The 26,438-nt window shown below is 42.4% G+C and overlaps 1 protein-coding gene and 1 long non-coding RNA gene across 6 annotated transcripts in view; one reads left to right on the top strand and one right to left on the bottom strand.

The window, feature by feature from the left end:
- Ranbp16 (Ran-binding protein 16) overlaps window positions 1-26,438 on the top strand; it is a 292,018-nt gene that overhangs the window by 7,631 nt on the left and 257,949 nt on the right. The gene's annotated exons all lie outside the window — the stretch shown is intronic.
- Window positions 18,364-21,404, bottom strand: LOC117184760 (uncharacterized). Its single transcript, XR_004470205.1, has 2 exons — window positions 20,590-21,404; window positions 18,364-20,515 (listed from the first exon to the last, which is right to left on the bottom strand). It is a non-coding gene; the product is annotated as an uncharacterized lncRNA (long non-coding RNA).

The raw sequence follows: 26,438 nt of genomic DNA, 5'->3' as shown, positions 1-26,438 counted from the left end.
GCACTAGCTATTTGCAGACTGATTTTCTGTCTCTCTCGCACGCACTCTTTGTCGTGTCGTTTAATATTAGCGGCGTCTGCCGGAGGAGACTGACATACTGACTGAGTATCGGGTATAAATGTAGAGTTGCGGTATCCGCAGCAACTCACAACGTTCCCCCTCGTTTCATTTTGCAATTAAGACTCGGTTTCTTGTATAAAAAGCCAGCCGTATTCTTGTAATTTCGGCGTGAAAAAAATTTTAGTTTTGAATTCGAAAAAAATTTTACGTTTTATGAAAACAGAAACACCAAGGATCATATCACAAACAATTACACCAGACACCTTGATACCGTCGTTTATCTCTAAGATTCTTCAGTTTGTCGGAAAAAAACAAAGTGGCGGGAAATGGATTTTTAGCTGAGCTCGAAAAATATGCTCAACAAATTTTTTCTAAGCTGTCTGTTTCATTCTTATTGACGAGAGAATCACAATCAGCTCTCTTACGAAAACAGTTTGATGAATAGACTGTCGTTCGGCGTTAAGCAGCTGAGCATCAGCAACTAAGCAAACCGAGCCAAGTGGAAGAACAGTGTAATTTTATACTCGATACTCAAAATGAGTATTGGGGTATATTAGATTTGTGGTAAAAGTGGATGTGTGTAACGTCCAGAAGGAATCGTTTCCGACCCCATAAAGTATATATATTCTTGATCAGCATCAATAGCCGAGTCGATTGAGCCATGTCTGTCTGTCCGTCCCCTTCAGCGCCTAGTGCTCAGAGACTATAAGAGCTAGAGCAACGACGTTTTATATCCGGACCTTTGTGATATGTCACTGCTACAAGTATATTTCAAAACTTTGCCCCGCCCCCACAAAAGACGAAAATCTGTGGCATCCACAATTTTAAAGATACAAGAAAACCAAAAACGCAGAATCGTAGAAAATAACTATGTATATCCCTTAGACTGCAAAATCTAAACCTAATCGTATTATTATTATAGCCAGAATAAAGAAAACAATTTCCTTTTCTCTCGCTCTGTCCTCTCTCTAACACACACGTTTCATGGTCGGCTTTGCCTATTGCGAAAAATGAGCGCCTAGATCTCAGAGACTATACGAAAATCTGGGGCATCCACAAATCTCAGAGACTATTAAGGCTAGAGTAACCAAATTTGGTATCCACACTCCTGTTTGATTATACTATCACACGTGTATTTCAAAATGTCGCCCCTTTCCGCCCCCACAAAGGTCGTGTTCCACAATATGAAAGACACGAGAAAACTGAAAACGCAGAATCTTAGAGGATGACTATATGTTTTAAAGTGCAAAATCTGAACCAGATCGTATAATTATTATAGCCAGAATCAAGAAAACAATTTCATTCTTTCTCGCTCTGTCTCTCTCTAACACACAGGTTTCATGGTCGGTTTTTTCAATTACAAAATATGAGCTCAAGGATCTCAGAACCCATCAGAGCTAGAGCAACCAAATTTGGTATCCACACTCCTGTGATATCGGACCTTGACCGTTTTGTGTCAAAATTTCGCCACACCCCCTTCCGCCCCCGCAAAGGACGAAAATCTGGGGCATCCACAAATCTCAGAGACTATTAACGGTAGAGTAACCTAATTTAGTGTCCGCACTCCTGTTAGATCTCACTATAAAACGTATATCTCAGAATTTCGCCCCACCCCCTTCCGCCCCCACAAAGGACGAAAAACTGTTGCATCCATAATATTTATGATACAAGAAAACTAAAAACGCAGAATCATAGATAATGATCATATCTATCAGATTGCTGAATCTGAATCAGATCAGATCGTTTTTATAGCCAAAAGGAACAAATCAATTTGCAGTGGCTTCGCATCGCTGTCTCTCTCGCACGCACTCTTTGTAGTGTCGTTTAATATTAGCGGCGTCTGCCGGAGGAGACTGACATACTGACTAAGTATCGGGTATAAATGTAGAGTTGCGGTATCCGCAGCAACTCACAACGTTCCCCCTCGTTTTTGTTTTGGAAAAGGAGGGGGGAAAAAGATAAGCACACATATAAATTTGCAAATTACTCTTTCGGAACGTTTAGTGCAGCGAAGTGTCTCATGTGAACGAATGCACATAGCGACAAACTACACTCGTTGGTTGGGCAAAGAGCGTGTTGAGAACAAACGATGTTAAAGTGTCTTCGATTCTGTTTCTAATCGTGTCCGCGGGCAACCATTTTTTTATGACTGCCTTTAAAGAGTGACCACTTCTTTTTCTTCTCATTTGTTAAAAATATTTGGTCGATATTCACATAATCATCACTCGTCTTGTTACGAAGAAAGTGTACTTTAACCAGCCGAAATTTTAATATGTAGCAAAACGAGGCGAGTTTATTCTTAAATAAAGGAAGCACCAAGCTCCTGATTTCAAGTACTATTTCTAAGAAATACAAGATTTTTGGTTTAAAAAAAGCCTTGTGTTCAAAGGAAAGTTTCACAGTGACATAGGTATGACGGGACTCCGTTGCATACAAGTAAATAATAATTTTGAAGTTACTTTGAATAATGTAGTAAACCTTTATTCATTACTATGAGTTAAAATAGGATGCGAGGCTTACATCGAAATGTGTAGTTGCCACTCGGCGGATCAATATAAAACTAAACTTAAGGTACCCAAACTCCCGGTCTCGAGCCCTCGCTCGCACGGTCAGCGAATCTGCCTACTCAGCGATCTTGCAGAAATCGCTCCGCCCAGTGGCCAATTTGGTTAACATTTGTTAACTACTCCCTCCTTCAAGACTAGGCCGTCCTCGGTCAAGCCCAAGTTCTTCAGCATCTGCTGGACGGAACTTCAGCAATGCGTTCTAAATTTTCCTCGCTGAGTTTGTGGAGGTATGGCAGGCTCAACAGAGTTTGGTGCCGGGTGACTTTGATTTTCGTGGCCGCTGTCACACCTGGGAACCTCTTCGGCACGCTATTGAAGTTTGTGTGTGTACGTTCCCGTAATTCGGCGTTCCGGGCCATTGTCAATGGTCACGATGACATGTGCGGCGTTGATTACTACGATGCCTTCATCTAATTCGACGATCGGGAGCAGATCGTTGAGTTGTGTGTGGCAGTGGGCTACTGCTCCGGAATGCAGCTCTTGGGCACAGTTGTTTGTCGGTGCCGCCTTGCAAGAGGCAAGGTTTGGGAGCCCTTTGCATGACGTGACTGCAATGACCTTGCTGTAGCACTCAGCTACGATGTTCTCTGGCATTCGGATTATTACCGCTATGGGCGACAGGAAACATAGTTATTGTCTTACAAATGTACTTGGGTCTAGGCATTCGTGATAGTAATGAATCATGGCAATCGACCGTGTGGGTGTTCCAAAATGAGCCAAATCCAACAGAAGTTGTTCGACACGAAGCACTTTGAAGCAAATGGTCGCCTGTTTCTTCGGGAGAATGGGTCATGTGGCGATTGTTCTGCTGGAGCAACGTAGGACTGTCAATTCTCTGTGGTGCACGACCATTTTTTTGCCAGAGTTCTTCGGAGAAATTCTCATAACCAACTGCCGAACACGAATCATTCTCCATCATGACAAGGTGAGCTCTCACACCTCTCGACAATCAGGTCAATTTTTAAACAGTCAAAACATCGAAATGATAACTCATCCGCCCTTCAGTCCTGAATTGGAACCCAATGACTTCTTTTTATTTCTTACATCAAAAAAATAACTACGTGGCTAACGATTTACGCCGAAGAAGCAGCTGAAGAGTTCAAAAACCATGTTTGAAGGTGTCTCAAAATGAATTGAAAAACTGCTATGAGCAGTGATTCTAACGAATGCAAAAGTGTATTGATCATGAGGGGGAATATATTGAAAAACAATAAAACCATTTAATTTAAAAATTCTTGTTCTTATTTCCTATTCCCGAAATATAAATAGCAACCTACGTATTTCTTCCTTCCTGCTAACTCAACAATTGTTTGACGGTTGCAGTGAGGACATTAATCTGCGCCTGGGTTTTCGAATTTATGTTAATTTGTTTATTGCTAGCCCTAACTACTTCGTACTCAACCTGTCGCGTCTGTTGTAGGTCGTCAAAATCCGGTGTCCCTGCGATAACCTTTAGAACCGTGCCAAGATTATTTAAACTTCTGGCCTGTCTGTGGTGAACTCCTAATGTTTCGTCCCATATCACCGTCCGTCCTTCAACTATGGGGATGTAGTCCGCGTGCAAATAGTCCGTCAGCTTGGAGTCGGTTAGGGTTGTCCATGGTAGGGTTGTAAGGAGGCAGAAATACTCGTTGATGGGCCTAGTAAAATTGGAAAAATAAATACAAAAACTTATTAACTATACCATACTAAAAGTTAACTCCTTATCTACCTCAAATTGTCTTTGTGGACCAAGTGGTCCAAGTGGTCCCCAAATCTGCTTCTACTCTTTGAATTTGCCACATCAATGTCGAATTGGTTCTTTAACAAAGACCGAATAGTTTCTGAATTAAAGGCTGCCTCATTGTCGCAATTAATGGTTCTGACGTTTGGGAAGATGTTTACCAATTGTAGAAGTTGTATTTTTACGTCAGTGATCGTGCGCGAAGTATTTTGCTGTGTAGTTGCAAACTTTGAGAACTTGTCGACCGCAGTGAGAAAATATTTTCCTGCGGTGGAGAATATGTCAATGTGAATCAATTCACCTACCCTTGCTGGTATTGGTGTTAGTCCTAATTCCTGCTTCCTAGGGTGCCTATTGTATTTGGCCTTTTGACATATCCTACAGTTCGTTACTACTTCTGCCGCGATCCTTTCCATTTTTGGAAAGTAGTAATCGCGCAGCACCTGCTTCACGTTTTCCTGGGCTGCTCTGTGTGACCGATTGTGTTCGGTGACTACTATTTCCCTTCGCTCTCCGTCATTGGTGATTTCCGGAATTGCAGTACCGGAATTTCGTGTCCGGAAAGGCTTTAAGGTCATTTTGCACAAACGCCAGTATTGCCAGGGTGCAGTGGATGGCATTAACGACCCCAGGCTTTACTACTTCCTTAATGGAATCTAGAAGCGTATCATAATTGACAAAGTCAATCTTGTGGCGTGTTTTTTCGGAGAAGAGGATGTGAAACTGCTTGGAAGGGGAAGTTGATTCTTCCAGGATGATTTGGTTCCTGAAGCTGTTCAAAGGTTTGTCAACGGCTTCGATTACATAAGTAAGCGAGACCTCACTGTGGATTGTAGCAGCATCTGACCGACTCTGTCTCTCTAATCCATTAATGTTTTGCCGCGACAGCGCGTCTGCTACATGATTGTCCCTACCTGGTTTGTAGGAGACCCTTGCGCCTCACTCATCAATTCGCGCTTTTCAGCGCATTATTTTTGAGTTTGGATTCCTGTCGGAAACTGCAAAAATCAGCGGCTGATGGTCTGTATAGATGTTTAATGGGAGCTCTCGTTCATTGGTCTCGTAGTTCACTTCTCTGTCTTTCAGGGTCCTATCATCGTTATTGGTCTGTTCTTTTGGAACAGCACCGCCCAAATGCCACTGTATGAGGCATCAGTGGTTAGGTCAAACGGCTGGTTAAAGTCTGGGTAGTAGAGAATAACGTCTTCCGACGCCAAAATGTCATAAGCTTGTCTAAGGCCTGTTTTTGTACCTCGTCAAAGTGAACAGGAATGGATTTCGATCGCTGTTTGCTGACCTTACCATTTACCCTTTAAAATTCTGGTGATAGGTCTTGCTATTTGAGCAAAGTCCTTTATGAAGCACCTGTAGGATCTTTTCAGATTCATTTCCGAAGTGAAGTCTTTTTGTCCCCAGGTTAATATTGGCGCCAGATTCAGTTAATGTGTCAAGTCCAATGATGCCATCGAAGGTTGAAAGTTCTGGCAAGATGAAAAACGGGCTTTTTATGCCGAAAAATTTCAGGAAGCACTTTCGCTCGACTTTATTAAAGCCGTGCAGTAATTTCACGATGAATGGGGCCTCCATCGGAACAATTCGGTGAAGTTCGCTTAGAGGTTTGATGTAGTTCTTCGCAGCCCCCGTGTCTATCAGGAAATTTAATGTTCTCCCCGCTACTGTTCGTTTGATGAACGGGAGCAGGGACTCTCCTCTAAAAAATTGACCGTATCACTATCGTACCCTGCGTCATTTTCCTCTTCAATTTCAGTCACTGCCTCCTGTGCTAGCTGCTCATACTGTTGCTCATATTGGTCTGGGTCTTCCTGAGCGAGGTGATTAACCTCGGCCTGCGCTGGTCAGAGAATCTCTGAGATCCAGCCGGCCTCTTGAATGCCCCCTGTTGGTGACCGTTATCAATGGTTGTCGTGGCAAGCGGGCCTGCATTGGATCCTTGTTGCCTCCGGAAGTTGGTTGGCGGAACTTTGACGAGGACGGGTCTACGTCCATTTGTTCGACCCTGTCCCGGTCTTGGTGACTATTTGTCTGCTGATGGGCTTGATCGCGCACTTTCCTTGTGTTTTATAGTGGTCGGGCTCATTCTGTCCACCCTGTCTGAAAGCCATTCGTTGTTTACCCCTGTCCTCTAAAGCTCTTCCGTAGTTTGCCGCAAAAACATACCTATCGTGGTTACCTTCAATTTCTTGAGACAAAGCCAAGGCTGATGGCAAGTCTTTAGGTTGAGCCGAAAATAGTACGTCCGCTACGGTTCGTCTGAGTCCTGAGGTAAAGACACGGAGGGCGTCAGCCCTATGTTTTTCGTTAAGATGCTGTGCCTGTGTGGCCTATTGTGACATAATTGTTTTGTTTGTAAGAAGGGTGAATTTTTTCCCAACCTCTTCATAAAACTGTACGAAGGACAAGCCGCCCTGTCGGAGCGTGGCGAGTTCCTGTTCTAGCAGGTGCAGTGGACGAATACGTGAAATCAAGGCGATTGATAATTGCCTCGAAGTTCAACACCGTGTTGAACGATGCTAAGAACGAGTCAGCGGGGCCTCTTATCTTATTTCTGATTATGACCGCTTGGTAGTGCTTTGAACTACCTTTGTACCCCTCGTACAGCGTATAAGCAACCTTTGCCGCTTGGCACCAGGAAACGTTCTGCTCCTGGGTACCATGGAACTCTGGAAGTGTTTTCACCGCATCCAGAGCTTCCTCACAGACCACCGCTCTATCTAAAGCAATCGGCTCCAAAGCCTTGGCCTCGGGTGGCGTAATTATCGCTGCCTGCAGCTGGCTGGTTAATATATTTACACCTCCAGTGCAGAGCCGACCGCCGCGGACACAATGGCTTGGAGTTGTGCAGCGTCCATTATTCCTGATCGTTCCCCCGGGCCACGTTCAAAATCTAGGCTAAGATCATCTAACAGTTCTAATAAATCGTTATTGTTATGATGAATACTCATGTGCGGATTCTTTTTTTCCGACCGCTTATTAATGTGCTCTGTCTTTGTCGTAGGTCAGTTTTTCTTTTAGACCGGCGTCAAATTTTTATTCCCTTATAAGAGATCTGAGATGTTGCCCGCCGACAACAATGTAATCATATGGCGAGTGTAAAATGAAATTTCGATAAAAATGACGCTCGAATGATTTTGGATGTAAACAGTTTTTTATTATACCCGATACTCAAAATGAGTATTGGGGTATATTAGATTTGTGGTGAAAATGGATGTGTGTAACGTCCAGAAGGAATCGTTTCCGACCCCATAAAGTATATATATTCTTGATCAGCATCAATAGCCGAGTCGATTGAGCCATGTCTGTCTGTCCGTCTGTCCGTCCGTCCGTCCGTCCGTCCGTCCGTCCGTCCGTCTGTCCGTCCGTCCGTCCCCTTCAGCGCCTAATGCTCACAGACTATAAGAGCTAGAGCAACGATGTTTTGGATCCAGACTTCTGTGATATGTCACTGCTACAAAAATATTTCAAAACTTTGCCCCGCCCACTTCCGCCCCCACAAAGTGCGAAAATCTGTGGCATCCACAATTTTAAAGATACAAGAAAACCAAAAACGCAGAATCGTAGAAGATGACTATATCTTCTAGAGTGCAAAATCTGAACCAGATTGTATAATTATTATAGCCAGAATCACGAAAACAATTTCACTCTTTCTCGCTCTGTCTCACTCTAACACACAGGTTTCATGGTCGGTTTTGCCAATTGCAAAATATGAGTTCAAGGATCTCAGAACCCATAAAAGCTAGAGCAACCAAATTTGGTATCCACACTCCTGTGATATCGGACCTTGACCGTTTTGTGTCAAAATTTCGCCGCAACCCCTTCCGCCCCCGCATAGTACGAAAATCTGGGGCAACCACAAATCTCAGAGACTATTAAGGCTAGAGTAACAAAATTTGGTATCCGCACTTCTGTTAGATCTCACTATAAAACGTATATCTCAGAATTTCGCCCCACCCCCTTCCGCCCCCACAAGAAAACTCAAAACGCAGAATCATAGATAATGATCATATCTATCAGATTGCTGAATTTTGATCAGATCGGAAAATTTTTATAGCCGAAAAGGAAAAAAACAATTTTCAGTGGCTACTGATTTTCAGACTGATTTTCTGTCTCTCTCGCACACACTCTTTGTCGTTTCGTTTAATATTAGCGCCGTCTGCCGGAAGAGAGCTATACTGACTTAGTATCGGGTATAACTGCAGAGTTTCGGTGTCCGCAGCAACTCACAACGTTCCCCCTCGTTAGCTAGCTCAGTTTCTTAGTTTTCTTTTTTTAATTTTACTTTGCCCTTATTGAATACATTGTAGACGATTTGTATAAAATTTCCACTTACGTGTTTTCTGTATGACTTATATTTGGTGTTTCCCTAGTTGTATCTTCTTAAATTGTAGTGGTTCTCCAGTTGGACGTCTTGTATGCTTCTTTCTGTCTTTAATCGCCGCTGACCAAAGCCGTCCGCTCTGGTGTAAAAAATGTTGGATTTATTGGCATCCTTCTTTATACTCGGGACTACGAGTTGTTTGGTCCACTTTTGGCACGCACTTCTTGTAATTTCTTGTGCTACTTTTTGAGCGGGCGTTGTCTCCGTACTCATATAGTTTCAGTTTAAGGTGTTTTGTTTTATTTTATTTTTTTTTGTTTGTTAACTTTATTGAGCGGGAGTTGTCTCCGCACTACTTTGTTTCAGATTTTATTCGTTTTCAATTCTTGTTTTTATACCCGATACTCAAAATGAGTATTGGGGTATATTAGATTTGTGGTAAAAGTGGATGTGTGTAACGTCCAGAAGGAATCGTTTGCGCCCCCATAAAGTATATATATTCTTGATCAGCATCAATAGCCGAGTCGATTGAGCCATGTCTGTCTGTCCGTCTGTCCGTCTGTCCGTCCGTCCGTTCGTCTGTCCGTCCCCTTCAGCGCCTAGTGCTCAAAGACTATAAGAGCTAGAGCAACCATGTTTTGGATCCAGACTTCTGTGATATATCACTGCTACAAAAATATTTCAAAACTTCGCCCCGCTCACTTTCGCCCCCACAAAAGACGAAAATCTGTGGCATCCACATTTTTAAAGATACGATAAAACCAAAAACGCAGAATCGTAGAGGATGACTATATCTTCTAGAGTGCAAAATCTGAACCAGATCGTATAAATCTTATAGCCAGAGTCAAGAAAACAATTTCATTCTTTCTCGCTCTGTCTCTCTCTAACACACAGGTTTCATGGTCGGTTACTGATCTCAGAACCCATAAAAGCTAGAGCAACCAAATTTGGTATCCACATTCCTGTGATATCGGACCTTGACCGTTTTGTGTAAAAATTTCGCCACACCCCCTTCCGCCCCCGCAAAGGACGAAAATCTGGGGCATCCACAATCTCAGAGACTATTAACGCTAGAGTAACCAAATTTAGTGTCCGCACTCCTGTTAGATCTCACTATAAAACGTATATCTCAGAATTTGCCGTCAATACTTACACTATAGCTGGCGTTGTCTCCGCACTATAATTATATCTCAAGGGCGGTTCATTCGCGTTAGGCGCCAGTAAATAATAGTTTTGAAGTTACTATAAATAATGTAGTAAACCTTTATTCATTGCTATTAGTTAATATAGGATGCAAGGCTAATACCGAAATGTGTAGTTGCCACTCGTCGGATCAATATAAAACTAAACTTAAGGTACCCAAACTGCCGGTCTCGAGCCCTCGCTCATCGTCCGCCGGGCCCGTCGCAGTTCAGCAGAAACGCTGACATTGCGCCTCGTGTCTGGTCTCCGATGTAGGCTGGAATCCGGCGGTCTCGGCGGCCGCGCTCCCACGGTCAGCGAATGTGCCTACTCAGCGATCTTGCAGAAATCGATCCGCCCAGTGGCCAATTTGGTTAACATTTGTTAATATACATATGCAGTGTACAATATATGAATTAAACGAGCAGGTACGTTGTGATCCGCAACTTAGTTTTCAATTCCATTATACCTCCTGCCTTTAGTTTTTAGTCTAACTCTTGGGTCTCCTCTCATGGACCGATATACACTCCCCGACACTTGAATACGACATACTAAAATGTACACTTTAGGCACCAATATTTCCGGCACAAGCCAAAGAAAACGGTGAATTTGAATTTTCCTCAAATCTCTATTCAATTTAGCATAAATTAAAAACAAAATAATAGCAATATTCATCAAAGTAGATTGAGAAAAAAAATTTAATTGACATAACTCAAATTTCCGCTCCCAAAAAATGCGACACTTGAATACGACATTCGCATTGAAAAATTTTTTATTTTTGATGTGGTCGCGACCGGACATTGAATAAATTCTCAAAAATCAATTAGGGTGTCCTTATTACGAGAAAAAAATGTGGGTTATGGTAAGTCCTTTTCAAAGGACGAAAGCTCCACAATAAAAGCCTCGAAGGAAGTAGGTCCATCAATAATGAAAATAAGTGATGAAATTGGTAGAACTAGGTGTGTTCTGAGTGATTTCATAAAGAACGGGTCAAATTATGGCAAAAACATAAAAAACCGAACCAAAATTGCTACTTCCGAGACCTCCATAAGATCTCATCTGCGAGCCGCATCTAAAAAACACGACTAAAACTCGATTTAAAAATCGAAAACTGTACTTTTAGCTAGTGCTAAAATAATAAAACATGTTTTTTCGAAGACTCCACACCATAAGGGACTGTAATTAATGAAAAACCCCTCAACTTTGTTGCATATTTGACAAACTCGACTTAATGAAAAATCAACTGGTCCACGCCGTTTTAGGATCTTGCTCACCACAGAATAATAGCGCTCACACTGCTGTGAAAACTATCCAATTGTAATTCTTCTTTACTCCTCACTTCATTTACTTCCTTGAGTCCTTATAAATATAAAAAAGAAACCCTTATGATCCTTCAAATTAAAATTTTTGTCCCTTTGAAAATGCTATATAGCGACAGTCTCTACTCCACGCCATATGAATATGCAAAAGTACGGGAGTATTCTAAGTTTTCGTCCGTTGGCTGAGGTTTTTTATTAATTACAGTCCCTTATGGTGTGGAGTCTTCGAAAAAACATGTTTTATTATTTTAGCACTAGCTAAAAGTAGTTTTCGATTTTTAAATCGAGTTTTAGTCGTGTTTTTTAGATGCGGCTCGCAGATGAGATCTTATGGAGGTCTCGGAAGTAGCAATTTTGGTTCGGTTTTTTATGTTTTTGCCATAATTTGACCCGTTCTTTATGAAATCACTCAGAACACACCTAGTTCTACCAATTTCATCACTTATTTTCATTATTGATGGACCTACTTCCTTCGAGGCTTTTATTGTGGAGCTTTCGTCCTTTGAAAAGGACTTACCATAACCCACATTTTTTTCTCGTAATAAGGACACCCTAATTGATTTTTGAGAATTTATTCAATGTCCGGTCGCGACCACATCAAAAATAAAAAATTTTTCAATGCGAATGTCGTATTCAAGTGTCGCATTTTTTGGGAGCGGAAATTTGAGTTATGTCAATTAAATTTTTTTTCTCAATCTACTTTGATGAATATTGCTATTATTTTGTTTTTAATTTATGCTAAATTGAATAGAGATTTGAGGAAAATTCAAATTCACCGTTTTCTTTGGCTTGTGCCGGAAATATTGGTGCCTAAAGTGTACATTTTAGTATGTAGTATTCAAGTGTCGGGGTGTGTATACTATGCTCCAAAAATAAAATTATGAGGCTTTTCGGCCAAAACGTTTCGTTTTCGTTTTAAGGTTTTTCAGTTTTCACATATTTTTTTTGGCTGTTTGCACCAAAACGAAAATTGTTGCCCTGGACAATTTTTTCTGAGCAAAATTTGAGGTTGGGTTAAAATAACATTATTTGTAAAGAAAGCAACGGTTAAATTACCCTGATATAGGTGTCAAGTTTATTTTAATGCATCAATGAGACATCTATTTTTTCCTTTTGCAATTAAGGTTCGTTTCGTTGTATAAAATTCCGTTTACTTTTCAACGAAACTGTTTTCGAAATCGAAGTGTGTGAGAGAGAGATATGGAGAGAGAATGAGTAATGAGTGGCGATGCGTAACCACTGCAAATTAATTTTTTTTTCTTTTGAACCAGATTCTGCAATGTGTTAGGTTTGAAAATTCTCTTTGGTTTTGCGTTCCCGGTTTTCTCGTATCTCCAAAACTAATATGTCCTTAAATACTTCGACTACCGGGTATAATAACAAGTTTTGTTTTTTTTGTCTTGATCAAATTTTGGCAGCTGCTGCCCAACGTACCGAACTGTGTGTAAGCGATCAAGCGATTGGCGAGAAGACACTTGAGTGTTGAGTCTTCTCCCGATCATTTTTGCATTCGTCGGGTATCACAAGTGAAATAGTTTCTTCATCAAAACAAGTTCTAGGGATCATGCTTTCAGATGAACTGATCATGACCCGGCCAATTGAGCTGATCACGTATCCTTGTAGTGACATGTTTCGCGAAGCAACTAGGCGTTGAGCTGTTTAAGTGTTGACTCGCTGATTAATACTGTGCTGGGGCATTTGACTTGTGTTTTTGGGGTCAACCTAGTTGTTTGAGATGCCAAGCTTTGTTGGCACCTATGTGTTTCAAAAATGAAAAGAGAATTTGGTTTAAACTTTATAAGTCGTATTTAATTTTGATGGCTTAGCGGAAACCGATTGTTTGCTATGGCCAGATAGAATTAAAGCGAGATCGATATGCAACCAATGCGTAGAGGGGTTGGCATAGAACTAAAATAGACGACGGCGCCAGAGAGCCCCTTTAGCGGGAGAGCGCAGCAGCTCTGCAGAAAGTCAACTTTTTACAACATAGGCAGCTCTCTCTGCTCATACAATAATAATGCTTAAAGTCATGGTTATTATTTGGCGGCTGGCCCGAACACTAGTTTTGACTATTTTTGGAGGGATCCATGTTTGTGCCTTGTACCAGTTAAAAGTATTTACCGAAGCGGTAATATTTTCGTAGATATTTCGTAAGCGGCTCATTATGCTTATAAATCTATGATCTACGAGACAGCAATCGCAATGCTTTTAAGTTATAGCAATTCATCGGCGGCTGGCCCGAACATACTCCACCCTTCGGGAGCTAGTCTCTCAACAGATTTCCTGAGGTTTCCTGAGGACGTTGCTCTGGACGACATCGACCACTCTAGACAATGCACTATGGGCGATTCTTCAATTTTGGCGGCATCAAGTCTAAAAATAAAGCTAGAAGCAACATTTTTTAATGATACTTAAATATTTTACTTTAATTTTTTTTCGCGTCAATTGGGCCACGCCTTTTTTTTCGACCCCTTTTAAGTCCGACACTGCTACATAAATTGCAGTTTCTATTATACATTTTATTAACGAAAAGTTAAATTAAAAGCAAACAAAGAAAAAATTATATTTTAACATGTTTTCGAGATATGTCTTAACAGTATTCCAAACGGTAAAAATATTAAAACGTTAAAAATCTTCCTCATCCAAAACGAGAGAATTCTCATTTTTGTAATCGGTTTCATTATTCGACTCGGTTTCTTCGTCTTTATTATAATTATTAAATAAATTACATGAACTTAACTGATGTTGTAAACTCTAAACGGTTTATAACTTCTATTAGAAGCGGTTTTTTTTCGAATTTATTAACCTTTTTTATATGATAGCTTTATATTAATGGATCAGATGAGTCCATAGCTCTGTTAAAAACGTCAGCCATATTATTCAATCTAAAATTTAGTCTGGCATAAGAACGACGGTAAATTTTATAATTTGTATTACGTTCTTCTGAAGCATTCGCACCTAAACATCCAACAGGAACTATACACAGATATATTATACACTCCCCGACACATCAATACAATGTACACTTTAGGCACTAATATTTCCGGCACAAGCCAAAGAAAACGGTGAATTTGCATTTTCCTCAAATCTCTATTTAATTATGCATAAATTTAAAAAAAATCGAGGGGGAACGTTGTGAGTTGCTGCTGCGACCGCAACTCTATATTTATGCCAGAATAGTATGGCAAAGTCAGTATGGCTACATTAAACGAGCGTGCGAGAGAGACAGAAAATCAGTCAGAACGTGTTGACAGACGCTGCGTAGCCACTGCAAATTGATTTGTTACTTTTGGCTATAATAATAATCCGATCTGCTTCGGATTCGGCAATCTGGTAGATATGGCCATTCTCTATGATTCTGCGCTTTTGGTTTTCTCGTATCTTTGAAATTGTGGATGCCACCGATTTTCGCCCTTTATGGAGGCGGAAGTGAGCGGGGCAAAGTTTTGAAATATACTTGTAACAGTGAAATATCACAGAAGTCCGGATATAAAATGTCGTTGCTCTAGCTCTTATAGTCTTTGAGCAATTGATCTGATAGGGATCGGACGGACGGTCAGACAGACATGGCTCAATCGACTCGGCTATTGATGCTGATGGGGTCGGAAACGCTTCCTTCTGGACATTAAACACATACATTTTCACCACAAATACTCATTTTGAGTATCGGGTATAAAAATAATAGCATTAAAGTAGATTAAGGAACAAAATTTAAATAATATAACTCAAAATTCCGTTCTTAAAAAATGCAACACTTGAATACGACACGCATATTGAAATATTTTTTAATTTTGATAATTTCTTTTCAATAATGAAAATAAGTGATAAATATGGTAAAACTAGGTGTGTTGTGAGTGATTTCATAAAGAACGGGTCAAATTATGGCAAAAACATAAAAAACCGAACCAAAATTGCTACATGCGAGCCGAATCTAAAAAACACGACTACAACTCGATTTAAAAGTCTAAAACTGTTCTTTAAGCTGGTGCTAAAACAAGAAAAAATGTTTTTTCGAAGACTTTCGAAGAAAAAATAACCTAATTTTGCGGACGAAAACTTAGAATACTCCCATACTTTTGCAATGTTCATATGGCAGTCTCCACGCCATATGTCTCGCTATAAAGCATTTTCAAAGGAACAAAAATTAAATTTTGAAAGGTCATAAAGGTTTCTTTTTTATATTCAAAGAAGGACAGGGAGTGAGGAGTAAAGAAGAATTACAATTAAATCGTTTTCACAGCAGTATGAGCGCTATTATACTTTCGTGAGCAATATCCTAAAACTGCGTGAGCCAGTTGATTTTCCATCAAGTCGAGTTTATCAAGTATTCAAAAAACGTGAGGTGTTTTTTTATTAATTACAGTCCCTTAAGGTGTAGAGTCTTCGAAAAACCACGTTTCATTACTGTAGCAGTAGTTTAAAGTACAGTTTTAGATTTTTAAATCGAGTTTTAGGCGTTTTTTTTAGATACGGCTCGCAGAAAAGATTTGACCAGTTCTTTATGAAATCACTCACACTTTAGAATTTTTTCGATGTCCGGTCGCGGGCACATCCAAAATAAAATTTTTTTCAATATGCGTGTCGTATTTAAGTGTCGCATTTTTTAAGAACGGAAATTTGAGTTATTTCAATTAAATTGTTTTCCTTAATCTACTTTAATAAATACTGCTATTATTATTTTTTAATTTATGCTAAATCGAATAACGATTTGAGGAAAATTCAAATTCACCATTCTCTTTGGCTTGTGCCGGAAATATTAGTGCATGAAGTGTACATTTTAGTGTGTCTTATTCAAGTGTCGGGGAGTGTATCTGCTCCGTGAACTAATATTTTATTTACAGTTGGAGACAATCCCACGGATATGTCTTCATATAAAGAGAAAAAAGGTCTTTGCAAAAACATCGATACTTTTCCTGGTTGATTGAGAATTCACACGATATTGCTATTAATATATAGTAAAGGTTGTTCAATATGACCTCATCAAATAATGTAATGGACGCACAGTTTTGTATATGCAATGATTCGTCTCGCCGTGTTTCCATCATTGCTGTTAACGCTTCCGTTCTGTTTCGGTACGCTAATATGCAAACCCATTTCCTTCCATATTGTTTGCTGGGCTTCCATCTTTCTTATCATCATAAAGACAAGAAAAACTCCACAGATCTAGTCCAGGCATGCATTAGGACGAAAGGTTTCGGAATTAAAGTCTGTGATTTGGTCACTTTGGCTTTAATTCGCTGTATGTTTGACTTGTTCAAACTATCTATATTCATTTCCTTTATTATGTACGCTGTAACAGAATCAGCATTGCGGTTGTTGTTGTTCCAAACATCAGCAAGCGTGAAGTTTGTGAACGCAAAGGAAATTTTAAGTGCTCAAAAGGAGCAAAAACGAGCAGAAAAAATTATTATTAAAACAAACTAGACACATTGGTTATTAACTTGCTATTTTTAGTTACATGTTTTGATAGGCACTTTTCAAGCAATACTATACGGAACACAATTAAAATTGTTATATTTTTGCTAAAAAAAATACAGTCAACAATAACACTGGGCAATAGAAACAATACGAACATTTAATCACACTTATGGTAAATAATAGATTTTAAACACCTTGAACTTTGTTTTCCATATTGTTCGTATTAGTTTAAATGGGGGCCGCCTATAAACAGACGAGCAGGAGTTAATACATCTAAGCCATGAGGATTTTTTGAAAGCGAGAGGAAAGTGCGACAATTAACAATTGCCGTGATCGAAGCTAAGCACATATGGCCCAAATGAGTGGTACAAGTGTTTTTTTTGCCAAAATGCGGAGAGCGCGTTGGAATGAAATGCCACTCGATCGAGTCAGCCAAATAGGATTCATGGACCTTTTTCATTTGCGAGGCGCTCAGACAAAACTTCTTTAGCTGCAGAAGCTCGTTCTTGGCGCCAACGAAATTTGTCGCCTTGTCCGACCAAATTTGACTTGGCTTTTGTCCGCTTAGAAACGACACGGTGGTCAAGTCCCTTTCATGTGCATTGCCTTAAAGGTGAAGCAGATGAATACACTGATGTATCACTTGATCGAAAGATATAGTCACTCTCTACGATTCTTTTTGGTTTTCTCGTATCTTTGAAATTGTGGATGGCACAGATTTTCTTCCTTTGTGGTGGCGGAAGGGGGCAGGGCGAAGTTTTGAAATACACTTGTAACAGTGAAATATTACAGACGTCCGGAAACAAAATGTCATTGCTCTAGTTCTTATAGTCTCAGTCCACAAATCTAATATACCCCTATACTCATTTTGAGTGTCGGGTATAAAAATGCGTGTCATCAAGAATTTGGAGGGGTGTACTATTTGGTTCAATTATCTCTCTAGGTTTCTAAAGTAGAGCTCCTCTTAGATCATCCTGTTGGGCAGGTCGACTGTACGAATGCCGTATATCCAGGCAGGGGCCAGTATGGCTTTGTAGATCATGACTTTGTTTTTAAACTGAGCTTGTTACTTTGTTTAAGTAGCCAGAACATTTTCCGAGCCATACACACCAACTTACTCGTCAAGCTACGGATGTGACTGTAGAAAGTTAAACGTGCATCCAGTGTAACTCCGGGGTATGTGTGATTCCTATGCTGCTCCACGAGTTTTCTAAGCAGGAAGACACCAGGGCTAGAGCCCATTTTTAAAGTGTGCGTCACCACTGCACATTTATCAGTGTTTATGGAGGTGATCCATCTGCTGGCCCATTTTCAAACAGCTTGAGGTATTGCTGTAGATTGTCTATGGCATCATAGACACATCTAGCCCTCGAGAGTACTGCTGTGTCGTCAGCAGATGTTACCACCTTGAGGGTCTGCCCTGTTTGCCTTCGGACCGTAGGGAGATTTGGCATGTCGTGGGTCAATAAGCAGTACAGTGTCGGCCCAAGCATGCTGCTTTGCGGTACTCTTGCCCTGATGGTCATGGTCAAAGAAGCTGCACCATCCTGGACTGAACGGGAGGTCCTCTCCGTCAGAAAGCTTTTGATAACTTACAGCTGGGGGTTGAGCATCATTTTGATCTTTGCGAGTGGTCCCTCGTGCCACACCCGGCCGAAAGCCTGCGAAATATCCAGATAAGAAACCACAGTGTACTGCTTGTTTTGGAAACAGTCTAGTACAGCTCATACACTTAAGCTACAAGAACTACACCAAGAATTTAAGCGAAAATCAAGAATAGTTTATATTTTACAGATCCCATTTTGTGTCTCAAATCAGTTCTATATGTCAGTGTTTTAATAAAAGAATAACCAATCAGCCACCTGGAAAAAAATGGTTAAAAAAGTTAAAATTTGCTCAGTATTCCTAGTATTTTTAACAAAAGTGGAGCAACGCCTTGGTATTAAATCTAAAGGACGTGCGCACTGGTAAGGGGTGATTTTCCTCCATTCTTCCTGTAGAATTCGGCGCAAATGTACGTGTTCCACTACGCTGCAGTTGTTTGGGTGTGCCGTGCTGAAGTCTGAAGCCAAATTGGTAGTTTGACATGTCTGTTGATCATCGGCGACTCCAGTATCCTTCGTAGGATGCAGCGCTCAAACATTTTGTCAACAGTTGAAAAGAGACTAATTTGTCTATGGTTGTTGAGGACTTCCGGTGGCTTTCCTGGTTTTGGCAACATAATTATGTGGGCACATCTCCAGGCTTTGGGAAAGTATGATAATCTTAGCGACGAGTTAAAGATTAGCAACATATACAGAATCGTTCTGATGGGTAGCGCCTTTGCCACAACATTCTCAATCCTATCGTCGCCAGGGGCCTTATTGGACTTGAATTTCTTTATGTCCTCCGAGATTTCTTGAAAAGTGATTGGCGTCACAGGGAGCTCAATCTGGTGGGTCTCATTTAGCCTTTCAGTGACCATCATTGCTCTTCTAGTAGATGTCGTCCGAAATGGTGTGAATCTTTCTTCCCGATTCTGTCCATTGCTGTTCTTGCCCATGAGCCGTCAGCCTTCCATACCGAAAAGCGAAGTTTAGGTGAAGTTTAGGGCCAAAGGTGGTAGCAGCTGCAGAAGCATCACAGACTTTGCTCACAAGAGTGTGGACTGCAGCATCTATATCCTGAGCGGTTCTTATGTGTGTAAGTCTAGCGAGCTACCCAGAATGTCCTCAAACAGGGGAATGTTTGCGTTCGGTTTCAATAGCCTCGTCATATCTGAGATTGTCTGCGCAGTTTTCGATTATGTAGCATTGAGAGGCAGGTGATCGGAGCTTAGATAATGCTCTTCACGGATGGTAAGCTAATTGCTGGGGATAGATCGATATAGGAAGAAGTCTAGGCAGGAGTGAATGGATCTGTAGAACTTCCTGTCGCCAGAATTTGAGTCGATCCATTGGTTAGGGCGTCATGCAGTGCCAACGCTCTGCGGTCTCCTCTGTGATTGCCCCAAAGTTTGTGCTTCGCATTAAAGTCTCCTCCAATGATAAATTTGTTACTCAGTTGGGCCAGAAGATTGTCGAAATCTGTGCCAGACCAGGGAATCGATGGGGGCAAATAGGCTGCAGCAATGAGGATCTCTCCGCGTAGTGTTGAAACCATGACCAACGCAAGCTGAATCGACCCCAATTGCACAGCATGATGGTGGTAATGGGAAATATCCTTCCAAACGAGTACAGCTGCCTTCTGGCCCTGTTGGATCGTGGAGCGTGTAGTTTTTTTCTGGGTATAAGTAGGTTTCAGCAACTAACATGATGTCAATATTATGACGCTGTAATAATAGAGCAAGCTCATTAGTGTTATGAGCCAGGCTAAGGGCGTTCCCAAATCCGATCCTTAGGTCTGACAACATTATGGTCTTCTGAGAGATTGCGAGGGTATGGGTGTATTTGCTTTACGCAGTTTGTCGAGGGATTGCAGGATACCTGCTACTGCCGTTGTGAGGCCCTCTACTGACCTCTGCAAATCCATAAGAACCTGAGGCATCGAGTTCGTATCCATTTGCGAGGATGAAAACCTTGTGCGTTGGTGGTCTGCGTTTTCCTTGAAGCTGAGGGAACTGGGTGTTATAGTCCTGCTTTCCTAAGTTTTGCCGGCGATTATCAACGTAGGCCTGTTTGGGTTTGTTTCGGCGGAAAGCATGCGAAGGATTACCCGCGCTGTACTGCCATTGATGGGACATTTCTCACCTTTGTAGAATCTTGGTTTTGCGGAGAGACGTTCACGGCGGATTGGCGATTTTTAAGCATCATGACGTAAATCTTGCAGGATCTATCATGCTGCATGCTTTCCGCTGCAGTTTGAGCATGTGAGTTCATCTTCGGTCATGGCGTTGCATTCTGTGCTACCTATCCAGTGGTCCTCGGCGCATCTGCAATACATTATTCGCTTTAGACAATAGTTTTTCGTGTGGTTGAATTTAAAGCAACGGAAGCACTGCCTCACACTGTTGATTTTGCGGGGCACCTTTATTTTCACCCGTTATCTGCAGACTCTAGCGATCTTGAGAGCTTCCTTGTTGTTAGGGGCCCGGCCGAGGTCAATAAACTAGGCGTTTTAGTTGGGGGGTTCCTGCCTGACGCCATCAGCGCTGATGGAAGGGCTCCTCCTGGACTTCGGGTTGTACAGGTTGACCCCTCGATGTCCCAACTTCTCAAATGTCTGGTTGATGGTATCCTTGGGTCAAGATTCTGCAAGATTTTTTGCCACTACCCGGGTGTACTGCACCCGCAGTGAATTTAGTATCCTAATTATCTTTCTATGGGTGTTATCGTCCTTTGCGTAAATACGGAGGTCCCCTGAGGGTGCCGTGCCCAGGGATGGTTTTTTGCCTAGACTTTCGTGTTTTTTTGGGAGTTTTCTCAGCCTGAGTTGCTTGAGCCCCAGCTGTGGTGGACGGGACATCATCAGCATAAGGGTTATGTTGAATCCTATTCATCTCCCTCGCCGCAGCCTGGGCAACAGTTGAGGGATCCTGTTCACGCAAAGGGGCACAACGGTTGCCTTGAAGAGGCGCAGGATGAGGGACCGCGGCAACTTGGCGAAGTGTTCCCTTTTTGTGTGAATCGTTGAAAAATTCAGATCCACGACGTTTCTTTTTTCCCCGCTTTTCGCCATATCACAGATGATGAGTTACACAAGGGTTTGGGAAAACTCAATTCCCTGTTCCAGGGAGGAGGTGCCTGAGCCTGACTTTGGTCTGAATTATTTTTTTTTGTATTAACTTTTATTTTGGAATTTGCTGTGCTCTGTGACAAGAATTGCCAGGCCGGAACACAATGCTTAGAAATGACCGTCCGTCTCTACGTAGAGGAGGGCTTCTGATTGCAGTGGACTCAAACTTCACGACGAAACATTTCTCAGTCCAGATTCAACAAGAACTGGAATTCATGTGTTAAAAACCGATTCTTCCCGACGTTTCTTCCTTCATTGCTTACGTACGTTCCACCGTCCTCGAATATCTCAATATACTAACAGTACCTGTCTGCTATAAAAACTGTTTCTTCCTTTCTATCAGATAATGATCATATGATCATTATCATATGGTGATTTCAAAGAATTCAACTTGCCATGTGCTATTTGGTCTTCTTTAAACGAGTCAAATCACATAATCTTTCAATGTCTCAACCATGTGAAAAAATTGCTTGGTTTGTGGTTTGAACCGGAAACCTTCAAATTAATACTGCATATATACAAAATTTCAAAAATGTTCTCCTCCTTCTTTTATCTTCTGTTATGTAATAGCTCGGTAAAATGTAATTAACCAATTAACGGTATTTAAATCCCTTTGAAAATGATGAAAAATTTGAAAAATGAAATAATTTTTGTTAGGTAAAAAGGAAAGATGGATCTACAAGAAAAATTTTCAAACAGCGCAATTATTCGGGACACCTAAAAAATATCATTTGTGAAAGTTTTGTTTATGATCTCAGGTAAACAATTTTGTCTGGTCTCTATTAGACCTGCATGAACGGGCCGCACCAAATCGATTCGGTGGGATTTTGTATTCGCTTAGTTCAATCCGTTTATTGCCGCGCCGGGCAACGCCTCCAAATCTGGGGCCGTACGTTTGATAAGCCTCCCGTGTTCAATACGCCTCCCGTGGTTTTGTTCTTCAGATGTTTTATTGGTTTGATTTATTTTATTCATTTATTCATTTACAAATTCGGGCGGGTGTTAAACTACGAGCTAGCGCTAAAAAACTTGTACCGCTTCAGTGCTTTTTTCGCTGCCTTTGTTTTCGTTCTTCCTTCTTCCTGCCTTTGTCTGCCCTTCGCCCTAATTAACCCTTTGCTCAGCGCTGTTAATGTTTGTGCTGTTAACGCAGTGATATTCAGGGCTGTTAGGCGCAGTGATATTCAGGACTGTTAGGCGCAGTGATATTTAGAGCTGCCGCTGCGGTTTCTGCCGTAACATTCCCCCCTTCGCAAACTTCGTCGCTTGTCGTGATGTTTGCCAAACTTCTGGTTACGCCTTGATCCATTAGTGGGTTCGTTGTCCTCACGTCTAACTTGGCCAGTTTAACTATTGGCCGAGATAGCAGTCCAGATACAGTGCGGATCACCGCGCTTCGGGCGATCCCGTCCTTGGCTACTCGAAGGTCCATGATGACGCCTTTCCTCCACTGCACCTTGGGGCTTGTTTCGTCCGCTAGAACCACGACGTCTCCGAGTTGGATAGGGTTGGTTGGGGTTCCATGCCATTTGGTTCGTGTCGTCAGGCACGGTAGGTACTCCTTCAGCCATCGTTTTCTGAAGCTGTCCACGATCTGCCCTGCAATGCGAAAACTCTTACCAAGCATAGCTCCTATTGCGCTGCCGTCAATCTTTGCTGCCATCGAGCTGGTCTCTGCTCTCAGAAAGTGATTCGGTGTAAGTACGTCGGCTTCCGGACACTCCAACGGCACGTAAGTCAGGGGTCGGGAATTTAGCATATTTTCTATCTTTGCTAGTGCTGTTCTCAGCACTGGTTCTTGCACGTGCGTCTCCTCTAATATTTCGGCTAGTATGGATTTCACCGATCTGATCATTTTTTCCCACGCACCTCCCATGTGGGGTGGTCCTGGGGGTATGAAGGACAATTCTATTTGCGGGTACTTGGTTTCCAGTTCGTTCGGTAGAATTCTTTCAATTTCTTCTCGTAGTAGGCGGCTGGCTCCTCGGAAGTTCGTCCCGTTGTCCGACACGATTCTCTTGGGGACTCCTCGACGGGCTACGAACATTTCCAATGTTAGCATGAAGGCGTCTGTTGACAGGGAGTTTGCCAGCTCGATGTGTACTGCTCGCACGGTGAGGCACGTGAATAGTACTCCCCATCGTTTCTCGCGTCGTCTTCCTACGTTTACCTCCAGTGGTCCGAAGTAGTCGATACCTGTGTTTGTGAATGGCAATTCGTTGATTGCTAGCCTCTCTGGTGGTAGGCTTCCCATCTCCGGTGCCTCTGGAAGCGCTCTTTTATTGCGGCATCTTTGGCAGGTTTTCGCTACGGTGCGAACTCTTGCTCGCAGTCCTGGTATGTGGTACAATTGTCGCATCTCGTTGACGACGATCTCAGTAAGCTGATGCTGAAACTTCCGATGGAAATAATCGATGAGAAGATTAGTGACGTTATGTCCTCCGGGTAGAATTACTGGCCGTTTCAGGTTCCTCGTTATGCTGATCGACTTATCTATGCGGCCGCGTATTCTCAGTACGCCTGTTTCATCGAGGTACGGCGATAATTTGTAGATCGAACTTTTCTTACTCACGATTCTTCCTTGTCGTAGAAGAGCCATTTCTTCAGAGTAAGCCTCATCTTGTACCATCCGGTATATAACGATGTTGACATCTTCCATGTTGCGAAAGCGTGTGGCTAAATTTGCCTCCTCTGATGCGAAATCTCTTTTGCGTATTTTGTCCAGAAATCTCATCACGCATCTCAGGGCTCCCGTGAACTTTTCCCATTTGCTAAAGCGACATACATTTGGGATTATGCTACTCAGCTTTGATGGTGGTTTCGACGTATCTGTCCATTCGTGTACGTGTATCCATTCCAGATTACTCGAGTTGAGCTGTGTAGTTGGCCAGTGTTCTTCCTCGTCAAATAGGAACGGCGGACCGGAGAACCATCTCGCTTCCGGTTGGAAACTCGACTCTTTAGTCCACTTCGTTCCATCGTCTGCTACGTTCAGAGCGGATGGAACCCATTTCCATTCTTATATGTCCGAGGTTTCCAAGATATCTCCAATTCGGAGCGCAACGAACTGATGGTACTTTCGGGCGTCTGAACATATCCAATACAACACGTTCTTGGAGTCGGTCCAAAAAACACGTAGCTTGACCTCGACGGGGAGCTCCTGTGTTATGAGTTTAGCTAGTCGTAGGCCGAGGATCGCTGCCATAAGCTCCATCCTGGGAATCGAAATTGGTTTCAATGGTGCCACTCTTGTCTTGGATGCGAGAAGTGTGCATCTGACTTCTCCTCTTTGTTCGATCCTTATGTAGGCGACGGCTGCAAAGGCGTTTATGCTCGCGTCTGTAAAGATGTGTAATTGGATATTAGATGTTTCTTTCGTTAGACCGAGATATCGTGGAACCCTTAATTCTTCGATGTTTTGTAGAGAGCGCTCTCATCACAGTGCTCGAGTTAGAAATCCATCCTCTCATCTCGAAGCCTCCTTCTTTGTGTATGTTCCTCACTGCCAGCGCTAGACGGACCATTTCGTCTTCTGAGTCACAGCTTTGGAGCCAGTCATCTACAAAGGTGTTGCGAAGTATGGCCTCTACTTCCTCTCTTTGTTCCTCGATGAACCTTTCTGCGTTCCTATCTCTCACGTAGATCGCTGCTGCTGGGGAACAAGAAGCACCAAAGGTCATTACGCTCATTACGTACCTATCCGGTTCTCGACTGGTGTCACCATATCTCCAGAGAAACTGCTGTGAGCTTTGATCCTCCGAACGTATCCTAACCTGGTGAAACATTTCTCTAATATCTCCGCAGATGCCAATAGACTTCTCTCGAAAGCGCGATATTACTCCTACCAGCGATGGCAATTGGTCGGGGCCCTTTAGTAGCATTGAATTAAGAGCGATGCCTTCCACTTTGGCTGCTGCATCCCATACGAGTCTTAATTTGCCTTTGTTCGGGTTCTTAGTCACGAATACGGGCAGATACCAGGAGCGTTTGCCTCCGACCATTTCATCTTTTTCCAGTTTTCGGACGTAGCCGATGTCTTCGTACCTCTTAATCTGTTCGTTTACGAACTCTCGTAGCACCTTATCGCGTGTCATACGAGATTCTAGGCACCGAAGTCGTCGCATTGCCATCTCTCTGGAGGAAGGAAGTTCCACGTTGTCGTACCGCCAGAGGAGTCCTGTCTCCCATCTCTTCATTTCGCTGCTAAACCTCGTGGAATTTTCCAGTATTGTTTTTGCTCTTTCGTCCTCTTTGGACCTGAGTGTGCTCTTCGCCATGTTTATGCCAACCGCGTCTAATGAGAAACTCTCTTTTACAAGAGTGTCCAGCTGTGGGTGTTTATTACATTCGCATACGTGCATTACCCGCGGACTCGCTGGCCCGTCGCCCTTTCTGCGGCCATAAACAGACCACCCCAACCTGGACTTGGCGGCGATAAATTCGGAATTCTCGCGTTCTTTGACGGTCAGTGGCACTCCAAGTTTCACGTTGTCCAATCCGATGATCAATGACGCTCTCACGTCCTTGTAGCTGAGTATTGGTAGCTTTTCAAGGTGCGAATGGGATTTTAGGATTGAGTCGTCCAGCGTCTGCTTCGGCAGATCCAGGTTTTTTACTGTTCTCACGTTTTGAAGCGTGAATCTGCGAGCCACATTGTCCCTTGGAGAGATCGCTAGGCTTATCCATTTGGATCTCTCTGCGTGATGTCTCCAGTCCAGCGTAGGCATAGCTCGTCCGAGGGGCCATCGATACCTAGTTTTTCCGTTATCTCCGTCTCGATTAGGGTACAGGCGGATCCTTCGTCTATCAGTGCGAACACTTGCATTTGGCCGTTCGGTCCATACAATGTTAAGGGGACGTATCTAAACAGCGCAGTGTCGTTCTGCATCGTGTGCAGTAACGTAGTGCTTTCCTTCGGCCTATTCTCTTCCGTGGAGCTTTGCTGGTTACTGTTGTGGAGGAGGAAATGGTGCTTTCTCGAGCATCCGTCGACGGAACATACTCTTGTTGACTTACAGTGCCTTATAAAGTGTTTGCCAAGGCACCTCCAGCATAGCTTATTTTCTCTGGCGAAGTTCCATCTACCTGGCCCTTCTAGCTCCAGGAACTGCTTACAGTCC

This window comes from Drosophila pseudoobscura, chromosome X (genome assembly GCF_009870125.1).
Source record: "Drosophila pseudoobscura strain MV-25-SWS-2005 chromosome X, UCI_Dpse_MV25, whole genome shotgun sequence".
NCBI classification, from domain to species: Eukaryota; Metazoa; Arthropoda; class Insecta; order Diptera; family Drosophilidae; genus Drosophila; species Drosophila pseudoobscura.
The sequence above is the reverse complement of the archived record's forward strand: the minus strand, read 5'-3'. Positions and strand labels throughout refer to the sequence as shown.